Genomic DNA, 11,253 nt, shown 5'->3' with positions numbered 1-11,253 from the left:
TGGCATTGATTTAACATGGTGGTCATATTTTCAAATTCAAACAAGATATGAAAAAGATGTAAAAGTAATGGGATTTTACAAAGAACAGACACCATTAGATAAAATACTCTTGAAAACAGATGAAAATTTGATTAAGAGACTATAAATTTTTGTTAAACTGGAAGATGGAAGAAGAACAAATGAAAGAAACAATGATAGTGTGGGCAAAGAACTTTGGTTATTCTATAGATTTAGAAGATTTGCAAAAACTATGGGACCGAAATATTAAACTTACTAAAGCAGTTGCATACAAGGAAAATTTATATAAAATGTTTTATAGATGGCACATGACACCAGTTAGATTAGAGAAAATGTTTAAAAATGTATCAAATATGTGTTGGAAATGTAAACAACAACCAGGCACTTATTACCATCTCTAGTGGATATGTCCTAATTTTAAGAAATTTTGGTTTAATATTCATATGTGGCTAGAAAAGGTGATTAAAATACAGATAGAATTTAAAACAGAACTCTGTTTGCTAGGAATATTAGGCCTGAATTCTAGAAAAGAGAATGAGTATTTAATATTATATGTGTTAACAGCCACGAGGATAATATTAGCCCAATTTTGGAAAAATGAAAATTTACCATCTGATCAGTTTATAATAACAAAAATACTTGAATGTGCAAAAATGGATAGATTAACTTTAGAAATGAAAGAGAAAGAAGACACAATTTATTTTAAAACATGGGAAAATTTTATCAAAGGTTAGCAGCACGATAGAATAAGAAAAGGTTATGAAACTTAAAGAGATAATTGATAATTTGTACTTATATTTTATAATTATTTGTATGAGCTTGTCTTCTTTTTTTTCTTTTTTCATATTTGTGATTTTAATAATATAGTAAATTATAATCAATAAGTAATATATTACTATTTTAAAGTTATTACAACTAATTAGTATTAAGCATTGTTATTTAGTAAAATGAATGAGATATATTGACTAACTTGTTATTTACATTATATTGAAAGCTGTTTAATAGTAGAATAATCATTAAGATTTAATATGTATACCCGGATTGGTTTACTTGCTGAAGTAATGTTATTTTGTAGGATTAATCCCATCTTTGAGTTTACCCCTTTCCTTTGGTTTAACCCTTTTGTATGTTTCCCTTTGTTTTACCTTTGTTGACCTTATTCCTTTGTTACCCTTATAAAACTCAATAAAATATTTGTTAAAAAAAAGTTCCATGAGACTTTCTAACTTCTCGTGAGAAGTTAGAAAGTCTCATGGAACTTTTTTTTCTTTTTTACCCACAAACATGTTGTGAAGGCAGAGAAGCAAAAAAAGAAAGGGAGTGCAGCTGAAAGCAGGTGAGTAAAAAAATGCTTGGGGGAGGCGAGGGCATCTGCGTGGGGGCATGGGCATCAACCTTACCCTGCATAGTGGCGGGAGGGTTAGCGGCGGGCACGGGAGGGCAGGAGGAGCTGCGCAAAGCAGGCAGAGGGGAGGCCGGGGAGATTGTGGGCACCAGCAAGTGAGCAAGAATGAGCAGGGCGCGAATCGGCGTGTACTCAGAAACGCCGATCGCGTGCTCCTGCCCAGCTTACTTGCTTGCTTTCTGCTTGCTATCTATCTATCTATCTATCTATCTATCTATCTATCTATCTATCTATCTATCTATCTATCACAGCTTTTGATGCCTTTCCCTGTCTTCTGACGTTTGTTTCTGCAAGCAAGTGAGATGAGCAGGGTTGGGAATCGGCGTGTGCTCAGAAATGCCAACCTTGTGCTCCTGCCCATTCCACTTGCCTGCAGAAACAAACTTCAGAAGACATGGAAAGGAGTCAAAAGCTGTTAATAGGTAGAAAGCAAGCGGAAAGCAAGCAAGTGAGCTGGGTAGGAGCATGAGATCGGCATTTCTGAGCACACGCCGATTTGTGCCCCTGCCCATTCTCGCTCGCTTGCAGGGGTCCTGACCGACCTTCACCGGATGGGAGTGGGGAGGGCATAAAAGAGCCCAGAGGAGGCAATTGGAGTTTGGCCGCCACTGCCACCACTGCCGCTATTGCTGAGCCAGACAGCTGCTGCGGCTCCTGCCCACTGCTTCTCCTTGGCTGCTTCCTCCAAAAAGGAGCAATGGTCACACTTGGCGCAGCTGGGAGACCAGCACAGCTGCTGTTCTTCTGCAGGGGGAGGAGAGCGCAGGCAGCAGAGGAGCGCACGCGGGTGGGGAAAGAGCTGTGGCTGCCGGACTCCCTCTAGTGCATTGTGCGCGGCTGCAGCCCAAGAAAACCAGCGAGTGGGGAAGTGGCTCATTCATTGCTGCAGGCTCTCCTCCCCCTGCGGAAGAACAGCGGCTGTGCTGGGCTTCTGGCTGCGCCGAGCGCGACCATCACTCCTTTTTGGAAGAAGCAGCGGGCAGGAACCACAGCAGCCATCTGGCTCAGCAACAGCGGCAGTGGTGGCAGCGGGAGAGAAGGCAAGGATCTCTCGCTTTGCAAGCAGGAGCAGCAGCAGCAGCCGCAGCTTGCGCTGCCCAGCTTACCAAAAGTGTCTGCCTGCCAGCCCCGGTAGCTTTTTTAATGTTCAGGGAGGCACTCCAAAAAGTTTTTTTTCTCCCACACATGCATGCACTCACATGGAGAGTCACATGGGGCTGGGTGTGGCTTGTGAAGGAAGGGGAGGGGGAGGAGGAGAGGGAGGGGAGGGAAGGAAAAGAAAAAAGTAAAGAAAAGATCCAACTCTGAGAAGAGAAGGCGGGGATGATGAGGCAGTGCAGCTTCCTGAGGCTGCAAAGTCAGCAGTGGGATTTGGCCAGTGATGTCACGCTGCCAACTTCGCCGGCTGCAGTGCTCGCGGATGCCCAACGGAGATGCGAGGTGGATCTTGCCTGGGCAGACTGGGATTGACCTGGGCATGGTTATGGGGCCCAATTGCCTCTTCCTTCCCAATCCCTACACTTCCCCTTTGCAGCTCCGACCGCCATGGCTTTTGCGGAACGACCAGCCAACCTTGGCTTTCCCAGACCCCTTTTAGGGTCACAAAGCGAGGCTTGGAGACTAGAGGCAAGAAGGGCTAAAGTGCACAATCGCCCCGGGCATGGTTGTGGAACCCGATCCCCTCTTCCCCTCCCTTTGCAGCTCCAACTGCCAGGGCTTTTGCGGGATGGCCAGCCAGCCTTTGTTTTTCTCTGACCTCTTAAGGTCACAAAGCGACAGTGGCAGTGGCGGCAATGGCGGCCAAAATCCAATTGCTTCCTCTGGGCTCTTTTATGCCCTCTCCGCTCCCATCCGGTGAAGGTCGATCAGGATCCCTGCAAGCGAGTGAGAATGGGCAGGTGTGCGAATCGGCGTGTGCTCAGAAACGCCGATCTTTTGCTCCTGCCCATCTCACTTGCTTGCTTTCTATCTATCTATCAACAGCTTTTGACTCCTTTCCATGTCTTCTGAAGTTTGTTTCTCTGGTGCTTGGGACAATCTACTCCCTTGTTTGAATCTGCTTAATTGTAATTTCCTTGATTAGCTACAGTTTTCAAGCAGTTATAATCTCTCTTAATCTTGATCTATTTGATTTCTCCAGAGTTTCTTATTTCTTCCTGTCAGTTGTAATATGTTAAACATCAAGATCCTTGGCCCCCAAATTTTAATTACTTTACTTTTCATAGCAAATTTCTGCCAATTTGAATCAAAGGGAGGGGTCCTTAGTGCTCTCTGAGGTTTGTTGCAAAGAAACAAAAAACTTCTAAGATCACTCTTCCCTATACTGACAAGGCAACCACTACTAGAATATAAATTAACAACAAACCCCATTCCCTACTAGCACTGCTGATGTTACCTAATTTGGGTAATGAAACATCTGCAAGAAAACAACCAAGTTCAGAGAGCACCAAGAATCCCTCATGTCAACCCTGAGCTATAAATAGTCTCCTTTATCAGTTGAATCAAAGTGTTACTCTTTTCAATATTTCTCAACTTTACTGCACCCTTCTGGGTTGCATTATCATTGTCATCATCTTAACTTTATTGCAGTCATTAACCAGAACAAAAGAATTGGCATTCAAATACTCAGAATATCCAAAAGTAAAGTAACAAATTCAGGATAGTTAAAAAAGTACTTTCAGACAAACAGTTTGGCTAAAAAACAATATCAAATCAGAATATGTTAAAAGGCTTATTCATACTACAGATATACAACAAGATGAAATTTAAATATGCAATCTGGATAATATGAACTTGGAATAGCACTATAAAATATGAATATATGCACAAATACATATGCATATTCATATACATTCTCCCTCTCCCTTTCTTACAGACACACACACACACACACACACACACACACACACACACACACACACAGCCCGCTGATCCTGGGGCTTCACTTAGCAAGCAGCATATTTGCCCTTCAGAGTATAAACAGTAACATGCCTATTGAAAGGTTTGGTTTCCCTCCAATGGTAACAGCTTTTGGGGTGTCTTTTATGGGAGATTGTAGTTCTTACACAAAGGCTGAGATTTCTTGCACCAGAATCTTGGTATGCAGTTTTTGCAACTGTTCTTGTATCAAGAGATTTAGTCATTCCTTTATATTGGACTTAACGCTGCTCACCTTAATTATTACAGTGCAAAAGGAAAGTGATTCAGCAAAGGAACCATCATCCAAGAAATTAAAACTGAGTGATGGAGGGAGGGAAGGACAATGAGAGGGAGAGAGGGACAATGGAAGGGAGGGAGGGAAGGACGGAAGGAAGGAAAGAAGGAAGGAAGGGACAATGGGAGAGAGGGAGGGAAGGAAGGCACCCACCCCAGTCCCACTCCCCTCCACCAGAGACCCATGGATTCTTTCCCACAGGCACCCCGCAACCTGACGAACTGGCCACGCCTCCCCCGGCCATTGACTTTGCTTGTTAAAAAGTTGCAAAAGGTGATCACATGACCCTGGGACACTGTGAATGTCATAAGTATACATCAGTTGCCAAGCATCCGAATGTAAATCACATGACCCTGGGATGCTGCAACAGTCATAAGTGTGAAAAATGGTCATAAGTCACTTTTTCAGTGCCATTGTAACTTCGAACAGTCACTAAGCGAATTGTTGTAAGTCGAGGACTACCTGTACTTTATCATTTTTTTTCCTTTTTTGGGGGTGTGTGTCAAGTTTTTGACACCTTGCTGGGCAACTGGTGGTACTCGGATATTGCCTTATCCTAAAAGTGGTACAATGGGTGAAAAGATTGAAAAGGCCTGTTCTAGAGTCTCAACATCATTTTTACATTGTGATGAACAAAACTGGATGCAATATTCCAAGTGTGGCCTTACCAAGGCAGGATTTGTCATTGACTAGACTACCTAGTTCTTATAAAGTAAGTTTCCTTGCTTGCAAATTTCTATGTGAAGCAGATTTTGCCTTATGGATTTTATCAGCATCTAGTGACCATTCTATTGTATTTCTTGAATATAAGGATTTTTGAAATATTGCTGTATTCTCCATACACTCCAGACAAAAGATATTCTTCTGCTGTCTTATGTAAGGAGTTTCTAATCTGAGTAGAATTTCCTCTAAAAACCTTTACAGAAGATATTACTTCTGGGACAAGTAATACATACATCACAAAATGAGGATAAGCTGAAACTATGATTATATTGATTGACTAATGCCAGAACTGACCAGTCATTAGTTTCTTAAGGCATATGATGGATACAGTAACATTATGAATATAATTTTGCCTGCTCTGGGATAAAATGTCAGGAAATGGTTCTAACTTACTTATCGGTAAGTTGATAAGATTTTCTTTAACTACAGCAGGAGTGGGCATGATCTGAGGGGTTGGGAGCCAGAAGTCAGCATATCAGGGAGTCACAAGAATTCATCTGATAACTTGATGACACCAACTAGAATTGATATTGTTACAGTCCATTTTTGTGTGTTTTTTTGGTACAAGAAAGTTAAGATTTGGGAATGAGAGTAGGTGGTGTTTCAAAGACAAATTGCTCCCATTCCCCTCCTCCCATTCTTCAGAATAAATCATTTTCACAGAACGTTTTAGACATTTTATAGCATTGGCTATCTATGCATGGAATTTAGTACATCTAGAAGTAAAATATATGGGAAAGTCTTTTCCTTTGGTCCACCAATTTCCTGGGGGACATTCAGGCAAAAGCGCTCCATTCCAAATAACTCCCCAGAGACGACCTATTATTTTGTACTGGAATGAAAAGAATGTTCTAAAACATACATGTTTTAAAGCATTTGAAAGTATCCCAAATATTTGGGATAAATGTTATTTCATATTTCACTATGGTCTTGATAATGAATCTGCTCCACCAAATATTACAAGTTAGAAAGAAAGTTTAATCATATAGAACCTGATAGAGAAGATTAGCAAATTGTTCAATTTACATAACAATGTAGTTTGTTTAGTTTTGGCATAACAGATTTTCAAAACTTAGCCAATTGTACTTTATTCAGATATATGATTAAACAAGCTATGGCTTAACACCTTGTGGGATTCAGTCTTTTATTGCAGGATTCCATTTTGCAGAGCAAATTCTTTGACACTTTAAAAAGATGCCTTTCCAGAATCATTCTTGCATCTCTTCGATCTTATTTCTGAAAACTGAACTAGGCCTTGAATTGCATCAAATTAATTTCATCAGTTTAAATCTGGGAGTTATATTTGTAGATGGCAGTGAATGGGAAGGTTCTAGAAAAGTTTAAAATTTTCTATTCAGCAACAGGCTCACTGAGCATGTGCAAGAAAACCTGAGTACGTGCCTGGAACTAAGTAAAGAATGTCCGCATGTAGAGAACAAAAGAATACCCATATATGGTAAGGTAGGAGGTAAGATAGAATAATTGTGTCGTCTGATAGGTTTGTGACCTGCCACGTCAGGAATAGCTGACGTAGGTATAGGAGGAGATAGGGAGGGGTATAACTGCTGTTAGCTTCTGTAGGAGGTGTGGCTTTTCCTTGTGACTCTTGTGAGTACGGGTTAAGTTCCACCACGCTTTGCAAACCGTCTTTTCCTGCTAAACTTGATTTTTGATAATAAAAGAAACTTTATTCTGCTACTCCGAACCTCGTCTCTGAATTTCTTTCAAGGAATTCTACAAACAAATTGGGGGCTCGACCGGGATCCAATCTGCGCTGGGACTCTGAGGGGTCCTCCTTAGGTGCACCCCTTTCCTTTTGAAAGGAGGGGAACCACCCAGAGGACTGCGGAGCTCTTGGAAAACCCGTAAAATTTTAATAAAGACGAGTATTAGGAGAAGGGTGAATAAAGTGCGGAACAGCCTGAAGACAGACCGGGTAACATCTGCGCGCAGACCCTGGTGAGTACTGGTTTGAAAACACCAGAACACAAGAGTCCAGGGCGGTCGGGATAGAGTGTGTGGATGTGAGAACTGGCAACGGGGCCGGGTGGAAGTCCTTTTGAGGGACCTCGGGGAGGTCTGCAGGACGGAGTGAGTGAAGGGGATATTATTGAATATCCGGAGACGGTGACGTGTGGAATTGAGAAGGAGTTGCTGGGAGGGACATAGGCACACATACTCAAGATAGGCTGAGCACCCATAAAAGAAATGGGGGGCAATACAGGGTCGACCAATCCGGGGAAAAAGTGTGTTAAAAGGATCCGTAAAAACCCCAAACTTAAAATCGACCCGAATGGCCCTTTGGGCAAAATATTGGCTGGATGGGGATCCCCGCCCTATAACCGGGAGATTTTGAGGTTGGGGTTGAATAAAGAAGATATGGTCAATTTATGTTGTTTTATTTGGTGGGAGGAATTGGAACCTAGCCCCAACAACAGCCAGAGAAGGAGGAAAGTGTATATTCAGAGAAAGTAAGGCAGAAAGTAAAATGATGGTAGCAACAGTACAGCAAGTGATGAAGCAGGAAAAACCTCCTAGAAGAGAGTTTGGGGATAAGAAGAGTCCCTTTGAGACAAGATATAGGGGGGATGAAAGGAACCAGTATGTTAATGGGAGTAGAGGAAGGGAATTTGGAGGATTTCAAGGTGGATACCAGAATAAGGAGACAACGTGCTTTGGATGTGGAATGAAGGGCCACTTTAAAAAAAAAAAAAAAAATTGCCCTAAACGCGCGAGAGAACAGCAAGTTTACTCAGTGTGGGAAGAAGAGGATAGTTTTTACTAGGGGAGGGAAAGGAGCTCATTGGCTTTTGAACAGCTCCTTGAAATAATAATAATAGTTATTGATTTGTCAAGAGAAAATATGAAATGAAATATCCCTATGTGAAAGTGTTTATACAAGCAGTTTGAATGGAAGTGAATGTATGGATATGCTGATCCTCTCTCTCTCTCTCTCTCTCTCTCTGTGTGAGTGAGTTTCTCCCCCATCTAAACTGCAGGTTTTATTGTTTTAGCAAGTGTTTGCATGAGAAGAGTTCCATGGAGAATGTGAGAGAATTTATGGCAAATTCATGTGAAGGAGAGAAAGCTATTCCTCCCCCTTCGTTTTCAGCTGGCTGTGTTGCTTTAAGAGTGAGAGACAGAAAGAAAAGGGGGGGGGCTGCTCATTTTAACTTTTTTTCTCCGCTTGGAATTCTGCTTTGGGAGGAAGGTGGGGTGGATGTGAAATTTAATACCCATTCTTATAGTAATGAAATATGAGAAGAACTTGAATACACCTATACTGTAGTTTTATTTTTATGTTTTTATGTCTGTGTGCAGGACACACTGATAAAAACATAATATCTAGGAGACCTGAAGGAATGGTAATTCAACCCTTGTTTAAAACGAAGGAGTTGAGAAAATTTTGGGATTATAAATGAGCTATGTTTTGAATAAAGATTTGTATGCAAACAAACTCAAGCAGAGTTGGTGAGCGCTCCTTTGTTGGCTCTTTACTAAGCAATGTGTTTGTAAATACGGATAAAAGAAATGGCTAGGGGAGGGATAATTGATACTTTTCTATGGTTAATATATGGTTGGTTATATGATATGTAGACAAATACATAAAATGCTCTATAACATCTAATGGTGAGGCTATTTCAATGCATTCAAGTTGATTTTAAATCATCTCAAGTAGGAAATTCCACAATATGAAAACTAATGACATGTTTATAAAGAATTAGATACTGGGGCTGTTTTCTGCTTTGTCTTATCTCAGGAAACAAGGCTTGCTGATCTAAACACCCCCTTTGAAATTTCCTGTCCACAAGTTTGAGGTGGGACAGTGGATCCTGATCCGAACGTGAAAGGAGGAAAAACTGCAACCTAAGTGGGAAGGACCATTCCAGTGTTGCTGACCTCTGAAACAACAGTCTGGACGAAAGAAAAAGGGTGGACCCACTACACACGAGTGAAGGGACCAGTAGCTGAACCAAAAGAACAGTGGACCTGTGTTCCAAATCCAGAACCTTTAAAGCGACAGTAATCGAATGTCCAAACCAGATCTATGACTGGAGAACGATATAGGAGAGCAACAAAAACAGAAGGATGTGAAGCCTGCATTACGAATGCCACCAAAGGAAACGCAGTAATTAAAACCTTGGTATATTATACCCCAGCACCTAGGGGATGTATATTTCAATCTATGTGTCAATTAAATAACACACAATATTCAGTTTGTAAGGGAGAAGACAAGAAGATACAATGTTATGATCCATCAATGCCAACATATTTCAATTTTAGTATATATGTAGGTCTAGCTAAAACAGGAGCAAGACAGAGACCTGAAAATGAATGGAAAGATTAAAACTATGTTAACGAAATTATATTTGGAAACAGGAATGAATTGGATGAAAACTTTGCCTATAGCCCTGTTTAGAATAAGAACACAACCTAGGAGGGATGTTGGGATTTCACCTTATGAGATGTTATTTGGCATGCCACTAAGAAATGCTGGTATACAAATGGGGAATCCACCTAGTAAAGATAAGGGACTGATTCAATACTTGCAAATACTGTCCCAGACTTTTGATTCTTTCAGAAAAACTGGCTATTTGATACAAACTCCTCCTCTAAGCTTCAAAGTCCACTCCATAGAAGTCGGAGACCAAGTGTGGATAAAGACGTGGAAAGATGATTCCCTCAAACCGAAGTGGGATGGACCGTTCTTGGTGTTATTGACCACAGACACTGCCATTCGGACACAAGAAAAGGGTTGGACTCATTATACCTGAGTAAAGAAGGCTAATCTTGAGGAGTCGGAAACATGGAAAGCATTTCAAAAAGAACCATTGAAACTGGTGTTAAAAAGACAATGACTTATATCCTTTTGAATATGACAATAGTGGCGATTGGGGGAGAATTATGGATTGAGCCGCCTAGAATCTTTGAACCTAATGGAACTTGGACACAAATTCGGTGTTATAATGACAAAGAGAGTGAACACTGTCCCATGAACTGGATCTTTGAACCCAAAATTTGGTGGTGTGAATCTAAGTTGCAACCAAACTGGCAGCAAGTAGGTCAGGAGAAAAGTTGGGTAACGCAAAATAAAGGGGGTAAGTGTCAAAGTACTCTATATTTACAAGTAACCAGGGAGACTATAGGTAAATATACCTGTACCATGTGGGAAGGGAAAACTTATTTGACTAGTCACTCTTTAGTGGCTTCTCCAGACTCCTTTGAATTTCCTCCTATTCCCTTGTGGATATGGACAGCTTCGGCTATGAGGAGACACTTTCTGCGGAGAGAAAAGAGAGCAACTAGTACTATTATCTGTCTAAAAGGTGGGGGACATCAAAAGGGAGAGTTCCAATACTGGAAAACTACTCAATATGGATGTAATCTGACTCTGGAAGTAACACCAAGGCAAACCCAGAGAGATCCAGCTTGGACTTGTAAAAATCAAAGTAGAGAGTGGATGAGTGGAATTACCCAGATGTGTGAAAATGCAACCAGGGGAGACCCAAGGTGCCATTGGATAGGGAAGGCCTTGTGGTACAGTGGTTGTGGCACAGAAGGGGAAAGCACTGATTATCTCTACTTTCTATGTAACAATACTAGGAGTCAGTATTTACAACCTGAATGGGAAGGGCTGTGTGAAGTATTATGGGAAGAACTTGTTCAGACTCATCAGCCTGTCCATTCCTTATCCCCTCCTGTTAGAAAGATGAGAACTACTGTTACTACAAAACAGACCACAACGAAGTTCGGACCCTGCCAAGAGTGCACAGAATGTATTAAAAAGACTAAGCCAGGGAATATAGTTACTAGTACCTTATTATATCACACTCTAAGACCAGAGTGTAATGCTACTAAAGTGCAACCTTGTGTATGTAATCAAACTCAATAT

This window comes from Crotalus tigris, unplaced genomic scaffold (assembly GCF_016545835.1).
Source record: "Crotalus tigris isolate CLP2741 ecotype Arizona unplaced genomic scaffold, ASM1654583v1 scf7180000024364.846960, whole genome shotgun sequence".
Taxonomy (NCBI): domain Eukaryota; kingdom Metazoa; phylum Chordata; class Lepidosauria; order Squamata; family Viperidae; genus Crotalus; species Crotalus tigris.
This window is presented reverse-complemented; position numbering follows the sequence as displayed.